This window comes from Aegilops tauschii, chromosome 4, assembly GCF_002575655.3.
Source record: "Aegilops tauschii subsp. strangulata cultivar AL8/78 chromosome 4, Aet v6.0, whole genome shotgun sequence".
In the NCBI taxonomy this organism is placed as follows: domain Eukaryota; kingdom Viridiplantae; phylum Streptophyta; class Magnoliopsida; order Poales; family Poaceae; genus Aegilops; species Aegilops tauschii.
Window position 1 is genome coordinate 2468794 of NC_053038.3, and position 10223 is coordinate 2479016.

The following is a 10223-nucleotide window of genomic DNA, read 5'->3' on the forward strand; positions in this document are numbered from 1 at the left end:
GAGAGGAGATGGGATGTGGTGTCGGATCGGGGAGATATAGGAGACGGGGCGGGAATGCTCAATGGAAAAGGGGGAATGGGAGGTGGGGAGGTGACCCAATAGACCTGGGTGCATGGGGTGGGTACCCATTCGTAACAAAAAACGATGGGAGTTGAAGACGGAAAAAAATAGAAACAAGACGCGCGGGGGGGAGGGGGGTGGCTTTTTTGTGTGTCAAAATCATAAGATCTATTATCGTAGTTCAACGGAAGTACAAAATATCTCAAATATAATAAAAGTTATATCAGGATTCCATAACCACCGACCACTATTTCCGCCAGAACGAGCCGCCGACACGCGGCCGTCGCCGCTCCTCTACCGAAGCCGCCTTGACTTTGTCGATGACAACCGGAAAGTCATCATGCATGTGCCCCTAAGAACCAGCGCCCCGCAGCCGCGGTTGTCTCCATTGAACCCTTGCATAGACCCGACCAAATCTTGTCACAAGACGAGAAACATTGACCTCACCGCCCCAAGAACATGGCATGAATATACGCCGGAGCGTTATCGACTACGTCTAGACGGACGAACTCAAGGAGAACCGGAGCCCGGAAGACAAACCCGAAGAAGCGCAACCATCCGTCTGAGTGTCACGCCTGCAAAGAATAAAAACCCTAACCTAAATACTAATGGGAGCTGAGGCACCGGGATTCTCCTCCCCACCAACGTCGCCAGTCGTTAGGGGAGGAAACAAAAGGACATATATTGATTTCTTTGTTGCAATTGATTATATATGACGTTGGGAAGGCTTGATGAAGCGATCGAGCGAACAAGGTGATAGTGAAAGCTAGATCTTTCTTTGTAAGTAGTAGCGAATTGGTGATGGCCTGGTATGATTGAGGTGAGAGGAAGCGATTAATGTTGTTAATGTGGCTTGCAAAATAAATGTGCCATTAACGTTGTTTCTAAGTCAGTTGTAGTTAGTGTTGTTTTCAAGTCCAATTACAATTAATATGTTGTTTTAAGTATTTTCGGTAATGTGGAGGATACATCATTAGAGCCATGAGGGACATTCGGTAATGTGGTTGAATAGCTTTGATCATATGGATTCACACAAATAATCTTGCTTTTATAGGTATTGGTAGTAGATTGGCTTAGCTTTTGAAATTCCTTCGACGTAGTGTTTCACAAAGGTAAACCAATTTGCTTGAGGCCAGCTCACCCAACAAATGATCATATGCAGAGGAAATTTGAGGCAAGTCAGTACAGATGCCTTATTCTTGTGTCCTACCCAACGAAAAAAATAGCACGCTATTTCGCGGTTATAGCGCGGTTATAGCATATTCGGAAGGGAGACGTTACGTTTTGACAAAATCGGCCGCTACGGCGCTAATCGCGTAATTAGCGCGCTACACACGCTATAACGTTGTAGCGTTTTAACGTTATAACGTGCAGACCATGCAAAACTAAAATAAGCACAGCCCAGCAGGCCCAGCAGGCCCACTCCTTTTATCAGTCTCCCATCTAACTGGCTAACCCTAGTTCTCACATCTCATCCCCTTCCCAGTTCCCAGCCCAGATGAGCGGCGGCGGCGGCGGCAACATCTGGGCGTGAGCGCAGGCGGCGACAACATCTAGTCATCAGCACGGCGGCAACATCTTCACATGAGCAGCGGCGGCATCATCATCTCGCGGCGGCGGCGTCCTCCATGTCGACTCCATCCTATTCCTAGCACAGACGGGCGATGTCAACCGCACCGTCGGCAAGTCAACCACCAGGTAATCAAGCATCCACACCGTCACATACCCACTTTCCCTTGTGCCATCTCCATGCCCTCCCCGTCTCCCGCTATGCCGCCGGCAAGGGCACCACCAGGTGAACGCCGGCAAGAGCACCAACAAAGGGAAGTAGGATTCAGAAGGAGATCCCTGTATATTCAGTTATTCATAGAAAGATGTAGGATCCAGGTGCATATTTACATTTAATTTTTTCTCCATTCTCAAATCAGAACTTGCAATGCTTTCTTAACTCCGGTTTTTACTCTTAATGAAGCTGATTGGTGGTCCAATCATGGGTCAAGTGCACCAAATCTCAGGGTATTGGCGATGCGGATTTTGAGTTTGACATGCAGCTCCTCGGCTTGTGAGAGGAATTTCAGTGTTTTTCAGCAGGTCAGAAAGATGCATGCCATATGTCAACTTGTTTATTGTCTATCCATGTGTTGATTGAAGTAGAAAGATCCTTGACATACGTTTTAGTACTTATAGTAGGACTATTTGGTGCTTGTCAATTGTCATGCTACCTTGAGCATCATGTTTGAATCTTAACCAGTATCATGTTTGAACAACTCATAACCAGAATAGTCTTTTGCTTTTAAGAAGAGGAAGAAGAATGTTAACCAGAATAGTCTTTTGCTTTTAAGAAGTGGAAGAAGAATGTGCTAATTATCAGTTCTTCATTGTCACATTAGAAGGACAACCCGGTATCTTTGTCATACTTTTCTTGCATTGGTTTCGTTGTTTTTTCATACTAAGATATCATTGCTCTAATCCCATCACCTACAGATTCACACAAAAAGACGCAATAGGCTACTTCATGACAAAATGAGAGACCTTGTGTTCATCAAGTTCAACTCCAAACTAAAGCAAAAGAGAGGGATGAAAAACAGGGACCCAATTGAGGACCACACATTTGTAGATGTTGTAGAAGATGAAGGCAATGAGTGGATCACTGGTGTTGTGCCTATTGAAGGAGTGCAAACAGGATTTGAACCTGAAGATGTACAAGTTGTAGAACCAACATTAGAAGGAGAAGTTGCTCCATCAAAAAGAAAGATAGTGTCTCAATCTCGTCCTAGGAAGAAGAAGAAGTTGCTTCCTATTTATCGTGATGATGAGTTGCAATCAGCTGAGTCTTCTTCTGAATCGGAAGATGATGACATGCATTTACCAGTGAGTGATTCTGAATAATCTCATTGTGCTATGTTGTAATGTTGTTGCCTTCGGTGGCTGTTGGTGTAGACTATCTTAAAAGTCTGTGTGTCATTTTGTGTTGTATTGTTGCTGCCCCGGTGGCTGTTGATGTTAGAGACTCTTAAAACTATGGTTGTTGAAGAGACTTACCTTAAAATTGTAGTTGTTGATGTTAAAGACTATGGTTGTTGTTGCCCAGGGTCGCTGTTGATGTTTGTTGATGTTAGAGACTTTTAAAATTGTAGTTGTTGATGTTAGAAACTATTGAAACTGTTTGAGACTTACTACTTTTATGTGCTGGATTTGGCCCTTATGCATATATTGCTTGCTCGTATGAAAAATTTAGTTGCTTAAATACTTTATTTCTAGATATATTTGAATTTTTTTTGCAAACGCTATTCTGAAATATAGCATGCTATTAGCGCGCTATAACTTGTGTAGCATTTAGAGAAGGGCCTCGCTATATTTTGTAGCACGCTATTTTTTTCGTTGGTCCTACCTAATGCAAACTAGAGGAATATTAACAAGCATTTGCGAGTAATCATAAATCTAGACGAAACAGACTATCCAGCAAATGGAAGAAGAGCCATTTATTTATTGTTCCATACATATTACAAGGTAGTATGAGCACGACGATGTATGATGGAAGGTTTAAAACATGTATGCAAGCAGATCAATCATCAAACTAGACACACTAGAAATAAAACTTGAATTAACGGCGAACGGAATCAGATGCACTCGCATTATTTACTTAGTTTATTCGAGCCAGGATTACATGGCGTGTGGTCTATCCGATGACCGGAGTCCGGGAGACGATTGGCGGGTCGCCAGCGTAGCACCAGACGAGGACGCGGTTATATTCGATATTTGGCGGCTCCAGTTCACCCTCGGCCCATATAAAGGCAAACACGTCCGGCCGCTCCGTCTCGATAACTCTAATGGCTTCACCGGCAGGCACCCCCACCAGTTCCGGCCACGCCGACTTGTTTGAATGCAGTTCCCTCGGCATGTCTTTCCCTGATAATACGATTACTGAGGATTAATAATCAAGCATACATAGAAAATAATTGAACAACGCATGCAGTCATCATGCATGGATGATCAGAGAGAGAGAGAGAGAGAGAGATTCCATGGGTGATTAGTCATCAGGGTTCATTAGCAAATTAACCTGCAGATGAGAGGAAGAAGTCGAGCCAAGAACTGCTTGTACTGCAATTGCTCTATCTCTTGTGATTATTGCATGCGCTTACGATTATAGGCCTAGTGCCCTCTGTATTTATATATGTACCTCCACAAAAAATGCATTGCATGTCGTGTCGATGACAACAATGCATATATAATGCTGCATCGCGTCAACCGCCCTTCGCCTACATGATTTGTACTTGCAATACGCTGCCGATGATGCCAGCAACCAATAGCATCTTTGACCAGGATGCACTGATGTATTGTCTGATATCATCAGTTTCTAAACACATGATCCCATGTTTGCTTCATATTCCCTTCGTTCCAAAATATAAGGTGTATTGCTTTGTTAAAAGTCAAACTTGTGCCTGTTTGACTATGTTTTTAGATTTAAAAAAGTATTAATATCTCCTCCTTCAAAGAAAGAAAGCTAGGGTTTCTGCCTCTCGCCGGCGCCGCCGCAGGTCTGCCTCGTCTCCGGTGGCCCTAGGGCCATGGAGGGGCGGTGGATCCTGCCAAGGGCCGGCGGGAGGGCTCCGTTTTCAGTCGTTTTTTTCCTGTCTTGTTAGGGTTTGTGTCCTGCTCAGGATGGCGAGACGGTGGCGGCTCCCTGAAGATGGAATAAAGGTCTCCCCGCCTAGCCCCCGTTCCGGCGGTGCATCTAGCATCGTTGGTAGGCGTGTGGAGGTGTGTCTCCGGCGGATCTATCTTTGGTGGATTTTCTCGGATCTCGTCGTTGTTCGTCTACATTCGTGTGTCTTCGGGTTGAATCCTTCCAACCTACGTTATTCTTCATCGGCGGCGGTTACTGTTCTGGTGCGCTGGTCCTATGGGGCCTTAGCACGACGACTTCCCGACTGTCTGCTATAACAAGTTGTGCCCGACTCCGGCAATGGAGGGGTGATGACGGCGGCACGCCTTCGGCTCGCTTCAGTGCTTGTAGTCATCGCTAGGTGGTCTGCGGATCTGGATGAATTTTTTATTTCTGGTGTTCGTTGTACTGCCATGATTGAAGATGAATAGATTGGAAGTTTTTCTGCAAAAAAAAGTATTAATATCTATAATACCAAATTTGCATCATTGGATCCATTACGAAAACTTATTTCATATTTGTTTTTTTTCATTGCAGATGTTAATATTTCATTCAATAATCCTGTTCTAAAACATTTGCATGACTTCCAGAGAAATTTATGCACCTTATATTCCAGAACGGATGGCGTATATATTGTCTTCTAGATTTCCAATTATAGAAATGATATGGCATCAAAACTACCACTATGTCAGACTAGAAATTGTGGATAGATGTACACATCTGTTTTAGAAACTCATAGCCCATATCCAAAAATATAAGGCCGGTCGCATCCCACGCCATACGATGCGATATCTGCTAGCCATTGATATGCCCCGCTTGACAAGCTGCAACGCATCGTCGTCGATACCCACCATGGGCACGCGTGAGGCTACCGAGCTCGAAGCACCGCCGCACTACCATCTCGCCGCCGCTCGCCACCCTTGCAAAACCTCCTTCCCGCATTCGAAAACATCGCTCCATGGAGCTTGCATCACCGGCTCTCGCTGGTTCCAACACGAATCCTTGCCCGCAACTGCAGTCTCCTCGTTCTCGCCGAGAACCTTGCAGCTGTCGCAGCATCCACCCCGTCGTTGTGCTTATACACGCTGCAGTAGACGGTCCCAGCAAAATCTTTTGCAAGTCGCAGCAAAACTCAATGACGATCCCGGCAAAAACGTTTGCCTGTCATAGCAAAATAGCTGTTGTAGGTCCCAGCAAAAACAATCAATGTCCCCAGGTTGAAGCTTGTCCATTTGTCGGTTGTAGCTTCCTCTTCCACCAATTGCAGCTTTTACGGTTGCGCGATCCCAGCCCCCAGCTTCCTGTCTCCGGTTGAAGCTTTTTTGGTCGTCGGTTGTCGCTTTCTCGGTCGCCGATCCTAGCATTTGCCATTGCCAGATGAAGTTTCTCTGTGCGCCGGCTACAGCCCCATGGTCTCTGATTCTATCAAAAAATGACAACAATCATAGCAATTGGTTTTGTGGTTGCAACTCCGCTGCACGCCAATCGCAACAATTGCAACACCCCCACATGACGTGTATGCAAGAATGGATTTGACATAGGAAGACAGTTTCTCTTCTTCCCATTAGAGGTTAGTGCAAAGTAAAAAAAGTTAATGTATACCCTCTGGGCCCATTGACTAATCCAAGGAAACATTCATAGGGATATGAGGATTGTGTCTATGTTAGTCTATGTTAAGTGGTTGGATGATGAATGGCAGGGCAGGGCTCAGAGTGTTATCACCAAGCTTGCCAAAGATATTGCAAGGTTGAACAAGAGAGTGACTGGTCTAGAGGGTACAATTACTCGACCTACGCGCCAAATAGAGATCGCCGTCAAATAGGGTTTTCGTTCTCCTTCTGCGCTGATGATTACCTTCCATCAGAACAGACCCATGTAATTGTGTTGTTGGGCCTGCTCTGCATCAAATCGCTCTAGGCTACTGGTGATCCTTCTCTTATGGGTCGTGAGCCACCTTTTCAAAGAGGATGCATGGATATTCTTTGTTGAATAGTCCCATCTTGCTCTCTCATACCGATTTCCCACCAATTTATATATGTTGACAAATTAATTGAAATATGAACAAGTGGCTTTGGGAATAAACAAACTGAGGATGAGAACAAAAGAGAGACCTTCAATAAATGAGCAGGAGCAAACGGGAGAAATGTGTGTTGTTGTTGTTATCTCATGTTCTCCAAATTGCACAATCATGATTTGTGATGGGGTGTCAGCCGGTAGTTTTACAAAACCAAATTACATAATATTTTGATATTTTTACCGTATTTTTTATGGGGTGTCCTCGCTATTTCTCAAAAGAAACTACCATTTTTTCGCCCATAAGTTATTTTTTGACAATGTAATATTTTTGGGTAGTAAATTTCTTCTAGTGTAGTAAATATAATGTGTATAGATTACATTGTTTGTGTAACAACACCGACTATATTACAAACCCCTCATTCTTAGAGCAGCGATTCGGCGCCCAGACTCATCTACACCTGCATGAAGAAAAAAATTCAAAACAAATAGTTTAAAGATTCAAAAAAATTCTAGTTTTTTTACCTGGTAGATAGTTTTGGTGCGCGAGGTGCGCTCGAAATTTCAGATCATTTGGACATCTAAGTAGGTCTCGGCAGAACAAGCAATTTTGGGGTCTGTAAAAACTTATTGGTCTTGCATTGTTCTGGCCCAATTTGTCTTTTTACTGAGAACTACTCATATGTCCAAATGATGTAAAATTTGGAGCGCATCTGACGCACCAAATTATCTACCATGAAAAAGTTTGGATTTTTTTGAATTTTTTATTTTCATTTGTATTTTTTATCGAATGCAGATGAGCTTGGGTAGAAATGGATATTTGCCTCATTCATCCTTTTTCGCCCGATCGTTGGCCCGTATTGGGCTGGCTCGTGTCTCGTCTTGCTGGATGGCTTCGATTTGCTAGCTAACATCTTTTGTTATAGATAATGTACGTTGACCTCCTATATATATGAAAACTATAAGAAAAAAATGTTGCCATCAATTTATCTTCTACTAGTGAGCACAAGATGTTTGTGGTAATGCTTGAGTGAGTTGCCCTGGCGGCGAGCTGCCAAGTGACCTCTGAATGTGGCGGTGGACAAGGTTGGGATTTTCTATGGTTTGACCTTGTCAAAAAACTTAAGCACAAAATAAGCTCCCCACGAAATTATTTCACGATCTGACCCTTTTCAAAAACGCCAAAAGCCGTGGCGTTGCTGCTCTATTTGGAAACGCCAAGCCAGCCTAAGTTGCTGGCCTGTTCGGAACGCTACATGGCAGGGCAGAAACGCCAGCATCTATGGCGTTGCTGTAAACGACAAGGACTTTGGCGTTGCTACCCCAACTCCAAATGTCATAGGGTGCGGCGTTTCCAACAAGAAGTGCCCATTTGCCACTTATCTATTAAGGAAAGAAACGTTGTGTGGCCCGGCGTATCCATGTGGGGCAGAAACGCCACAAACCGTGGCGTTATCAAAAGGGCCAGATCGCGAAATAAAATCGGAGAGAGTTCATTTTGTGCTAAATTTTCCTGATAAGGTCAAAACAGTGAAAAAGACTGAGAAGGTTATCTTGCGCTAGTGGTGAGCACAAGGTGTTTGTGCTAATGCTTGAGCGAGTTGCCTTGGCGGCGAGTGGCTAGCAAGTGGCCAAGTGACCGCTCAATGTGGTGGTGGACAAGGCCTCGTACATGATCCTACCCTTAATCGATTCATTGTTTTTGCCATTAGCAACCTTTGTTACGTGACACGGCCACTTGACCCAGACAACCCTGGTACATGGTGATTGGCGTTTGCTCTATAACGAACCACGGGCATTGTACAGGGGATGTTGTATGGAGGATGTGCCCAAGGGACACGGAGGGCAGCCCTCACACCCGGCTCAATAGTTTAGTTTAAACATTCCCTTGCGCTGATGGGATTCAATGACAGATGTGCCATGTGATGGTCAAGCTCATCATCTAGAGATTGACTGTTGGAACTAATCTTGTTATTAGTATTAAGCATTTAATATTAGGTCATGTTTAATTTGTTGCGTTGTGTAATAGCCACGTAGAGTTGCATTAGTCAGCCAAGTACAGAGAAAATTGCATGCTCGGCAACATGGCGTAGCGGCCGGATCAGCAGCAGAGAGATAGAGCAAGTGCACGCAAGCAGGTCGGCAAGCCAGGAGATGAGTGGTCGTAGTCATGTATATGTGTATTAGGTGACCAAGTGATCAGTGCATGTGGAGAGATGTGACCTGCATGCACATGTACTATTAGTGTGGTCAGGTCGTACTTAGTGTGAGGCTGCATGCACGCAGTTTGGCCTGGTTGTATGACCGTTGAGGAAGGCAGTACTAGTGTTGAACATGGGCGTGCAAGTAGCTTGTGGTAAGTAAAAATAGGATCAAGTAGGTGCGGCTTGACCGGCGTGTGTGCATGCTAGTGGTTAGTGGGTGCGTGATAGTCGTGTGAGTCCGGCTATTAAAACCATGTATTTGCATCATGTATGTGTGAGAAGGAACAAGAGAAAAGGCAAGTGCGTGTGCCACCAAAAAATGCTCTGCGTGTTCATTATCTTCTTCCACCTTGAGTTTGTGTGCGTGAGTCTACTTCCTCCTCCTGGGCTGTTCCAACATTGACCACGTCTAGATATATTGTGGTCAAGTGGACGCTAGGCACCCATCAACGAGGGCGGAAAGGAGGATAATCGGTGACGCATGGGATGCTACATTAATATAGAGCATGTGCGCCAGCACAGGGTAGCACGAGAGTTTTTTCGGTCATGCTTATTAGGCTAGATGCGTGTGATATATTCTTTTCTCTCATTGCAACGCACGTACATATTTGCTAGTACTAGTATATGTATACGTGCAATGCACGTCAATATCAGGCAAAATATATACATGTTGATATTAGGCAGAAAATTAATTGCACATTAATATTAGGTAGGATGTCAATTACAAGTTAATTATATAATAGTCTATATTTGGTATGTTATTAATTGCGTGCTAAACATGTTGATCGGTTACCATTGGAGGAACATAGATCATTGGATTGACACTGTTTGATGGCTGAGATTTGTTGAATATGCCTTTTTGGGTCTTTTTATATTGACTAGTCAATGTACGTGCAATGCATGTTAATTTGGAAATATATTAAGTGCATGCGGATATTAATTAGGATGTTATTTACGTGTTATTATGTGATTAGCACTATTTTTGGCATGAAATTAACTGCACGCTAAATGTGTTGAGCGCTTGACATTGAAGCAGTCTAGGTCGTTGGATTGACATAATTTGATGGCCAAGATTAATTGGATATGCCCCTTTGGGTCTTTTTATATTGATATATATATAGATGATGTAGATATAGATAGATGATACTAAATATAGTATCACGCGGTACTCACTATCAAAAGGTATTGTAAACCTGCTTCGTGAGTTTCCATTCCAGGAAGGATCGCGTTTATTTAGCATGTCTTAATGTGTTTACATTTTGTATTGTAGCAAAAAGATA